The sequence below is a fragment of the Schistocerca gregaria genome, chromosome 4, assembly GCF_023897955.1.
Source record: "Schistocerca gregaria isolate iqSchGreg1 chromosome 4, iqSchGreg1.2, whole genome shotgun sequence".
NCBI classification, from domain to species: Eukaryota; Metazoa; Arthropoda; class Insecta; order Orthoptera; family Acrididae; genus Schistocerca; species Schistocerca gregaria.
This window is the reverse complement of record NC_064923.1, coordinates 419,561,245-419,565,470: the sequence shown is the minus strand read 5'-3', so window position 1 is coordinate 419,565,470 and position 4,226 is coordinate 419,561,245. Positions and strand designations below refer to the sequence as shown.

The following is a 4,226-nucleotide window of genomic DNA, read 5'->3' as shown; positions in this document are numbered from 1 at the left end:
AATGCCGTCAACTTACAAGTTCGCTTACTAGTGCTTTTCATCACTTAATTATGACTTTGAACCTGAAATATAGAAAAATAATACAAAAACATGACCAAAACAATTGTGAAACCACACAATACTCAAAGTATATTACTGTGAAACAGTATTACAGTACCATACCTAAAAAAAACTGATTCTTCCTTCCAAAGTTCTAAAGTTATGGAGCCTAATGTGGTTTAGATAAACTTTGTGTGTGTGTGTTCTACTTTCACCAGAAAACAGTATTTTTATGTAAACTTACTCTGGGGCTTTCCATCCTTCCATGGAGTGTATCTAATAAATGATTCTTCTCTCTTCATTGCTTCCGCTCTGAATTCTGGCTTCAGTGCTTGCCTTACCAGCCTTGCAGCTATGGTGGAGTAATTAATGTAGCTGTAACGTAATAAATCAAGGTTCAGTAGATAAATGAACCCCTGCTTTCACTGCCATAGCACTGGATTACAATATAAGTAAAATAATTACAAAAATGTTTATAATAAAGAAAACTTAAACGCGCAGAGGCCACTAAAATCAGTCAATTTCATAGCCACTACTATTCATACACAATTTTTTCCCCAAATTTCTGTACCAATTCAAGCTGCATTAATTGTATAATACACGGTTAGAGATTTTTAGACATGTATTAACCACTTCATATCTCAGCAAAAATCCGTGTCCCGGCGTTATTGGCATTTAAAATAACGTAATTACAAAGGAACCAGGTACGGCTCAAAGTGCGTCGCACTTCCTTTAATATTCCACTGCATTAGAAAAAGATTTCTTTGGGTTATGTTGTATATTTCAATCACCCTTCATAACACGGTGTAAATTTCGGTTTATTAATAAAAGTGCCACAAGAGACGATCGTGAGCTATCGTGCGCTTGAAATGTTGACTTCAGGAACTTCGATCGTGATTAAACTGCTGAGGGAGCAAGTGGAGCTGAATCTGTTTTTAGTTCACCAATGTTGCAATGAATTCGACCTCTGTGAACATGCATGGGCAATTAACATTTACTCGAAGCTACATTCTTGTAAGCCCGCAACACAATGAAGATAACACTTAGAGCTTACTTCAAACCAGCTTGTCGCCAAGCACCCATTCTGCTTTACGATAGTAAAAGTTCGAGCAACCTACTCCTTCTATGCCGGCCAACTTCACTCTACGAGTCTATGCCAGGAAGTACAATGATGGTCATAACTCAGATCAAAATACCACGTACGTTAAATAACAGAAATGGACCTCCAAATCAACATCCAATCATTTATAATATTTTTTGTACGTGTCGGAAACCCATAAAATAGCCATTTTAAGTGCTTTTTAGGTAAATGACTAATATTAAAGATAAATGAAAATCAACGCACTTGAACTTATGCAATTAAAGTGACGTGAGCGAACTGGCTCCAACTGTAGTGGCGCCATAAACAACAGCTTTCACTCAATGTAATCAACGAGCCTGCGAAGGTTCGAAAACCGGTTCATGGAATAACAAATATTTAAAAAAAAGTGACTGGTTGCAGTTTTATATATGAATAAACAGTCACACGTTCTAAGACATCCGTAATGGGTTAACTATATGAGGTTTTCACACATCTGAGTCCACGACGAGTTCATAGACAGAAAATTGGACGCCACAGCTTGTGGAATTGTTTACTGGCACCATGAGCTAATGTTAATACAGGACGCCACAAATTCGACGTAGATACAAACCTATTAATACCCACAATTTACACAGTGGTTGGCCTCACAAACCACGATGATTATACGCCTCGCTTGTTTTGTTACGTATTAAATTCATAATTTATTTATTCGTCCACAAATTTTCAACTTTGTGCGATTCGTAATTCATTTGAAAAACACACACACTCGCGCGCCCTACTACAACAGTCGAACGTAACAGTCGCGACAATTCGCCTCGATTTTGTTGCCTACCGCGCCATCAGCGCCCCAAGCGGCCAGTAACTTAAACTGTGAGTTCGGTGCGATCGTGAAAGCGAATAGTGCTTGTCTATTTTGATTTCTACAATGGTTTTTACAAGCGGCAGCTTTTGTAGCGCAATAAATTGCAGCAGCAACAGTTAGAAGACACCACAGCTGTCTTTTTTACGTTCCCTAAGGATCCTGAGATAGATATACCATCACGTTACTAAACTGTATCGTCGGGATTCCCTTGAAAATTACATGTGTGTAATGATTAATGTTACGTTTTAGGAGCAGAAAATGACTACTTAATAGCAGACGAGAAGACCTTTTGGAAAAAGACGCAGTTTACCTGTATAATCATGTTAGGTTTTGTTCGCTACATTTCGAACAAAACCAGTTCATGAGTGCAGATAATAATAAACTCGTGTGAATTGTAGTACTCATACTATTTGACATCCCAAATAAGCCACTGCAACTGACGATGAAGAGGAAACTGCCACAAAGATATGACAATCCATCTAAAGCTTTAAATAGTCCTATGACACAGAAGAAACCAATTCTACTCTCTATGTATCAGTGCCAAATTCGTGTGAATCGTCAACACAGACCTGCTTTGACGATAAAGTGGTTAGATTAAGTGCAATTATCCGTGTCTTACAAAAGTTTAATGTTTGTTATGTATTTCATTCACTTCTATTCTTAGTCAATTAATTTTCCTTGCTTCCTTCGTGTGATGACATTATTTTCGTAGCACTTTGTTCACTGACAGATTGTTTGAAAGTTATTCAAATATTTGGTTTTGCGTGAAATGTAATGTAATCAGCTCATTTTAATGTTTTCAACATACGTCTCCCACTATTTGTCAGTTGCTTGTCCCACTTATGATAATATAAATGTGAAGGTCGTACTTGTGGCAACAGGCGACAATGACAAACACAGTAGGCCTACAGAACGATAAATTAGCTGTCGATCGCTTTTGTATGTAGAGGGACATGTCTGTGCTTCTTATGTGTGACTCTGTGTGTTTATATATTTTTGATATCAATGTGGTAAGCTGCAATTCTATCCAACGTCACAAGTGATTTTTCACGAATTTGTTGTAGCTTGCCATTCGATTCATGGTTTTTGTCCATACTTGCGCGTATATTAGAATCGTTTTTAGAAACATACATGCCTTCTGATACTACAAAAACCCATGGAGGCAAGAATATAACTCAAATATTTTGTAAATTAAGTAGGAAATAGATGCAAAACAAACTTTATGCTTACGACGCGTCTGACGTTCACCTTACTCGCCGCTTGGGGCGCTAGTGTCCATCTGTCAAACGTTAACTACTTTTACAGCAGTGAGTGTCGCGACTGTTATATTAGTCTATGGTACTACACCTATTACCGAAAACGTACCTGTAATATTCTTGAAGTTCCAGAATTTTGTCTTTTTTCCAGTAATAAAATGAAAACATACTGAAATCGAATGCAATACAGCAGTAATTACTCCACGACAACTGCGACAGAATATTCGCATTTCGAAATACAGTCACCATTGAGCACTGGTGGAAGGCAAGGGCATAGCTAAGTGCACAATCCAAATGGTGCCACAAAGTACAACTGAGCTGAACTTATTCTATCATGAAGAACGAAAGATTTATTGAAGCAGTGCAGGAGCTGTCTCAGTTGCACGACATGAGCGCACTAAATTACTTCTCCTCTTCTACATTTATAAAATGAAGATTTATACATACCGCTGACATATTTAATATTTTACAATGAAATAGTTTGCAAAATGAGTGCAACTTGAAATGAAAAAAGTACAATAGTTGCAATCAGATATATTGTTAAGGGGTATTTATTTGTATGTTGTTAGACGTTTGCCATGTTTGATAGAGAAATGGGCTGCAACAGTGGCAAAATGCTTTTTCGTAAAGTATACTTCAAGTACCGGCAATGTTTAAATATGTGTTTGTGGCAGGCTTATGTGTTGTTAAGTACATATCTGAATTATGTGTAAAACAGTTTTGCAAGCATCAGTAGCCAGTCTTTATGTGGTTTCCGGTTTTGCTAGCTAACACCAGTACAAATAAGGAGCTTGAACTATTAAAAGCCAGACACAAGATGTAGACAAAGCCTATAATTGTGAAATAATTTTTTTAATTCCGACTCCACCCTATTCAATAGTCTTTCTTTCTATGAATGGTATGCTGATGATACCATCATTGTGTTAAAAGGAGATGTGCAAGGATCTCAAAATACTTAGCACATCCCTGAACTGCTTCCATTCTAAAA

At 37.2% G+C, this 4,226-nt stretch overlaps 1 long non-coding RNA gene across 1 annotated transcript; it reads right to left on the bottom strand.

The window, feature by feature from the left end:
• Window positions 1-340: 340 nt before the first annotated feature.
• Window positions 341-1,239, bottom strand: LOC126267034 (uncharacterized). The gene is made up of 2 exons (XR_007548958.1): window positions 1,158-1,239; window positions 341-414 (listed from the first exon to the last, which is right to left on the bottom strand). It is a non-coding gene; the product is annotated as an uncharacterized LOC126267034 (long non-coding RNA).
• Between the last annotated feature and the right edge of the window lie 2,987 nt (window positions 1,240-4,226).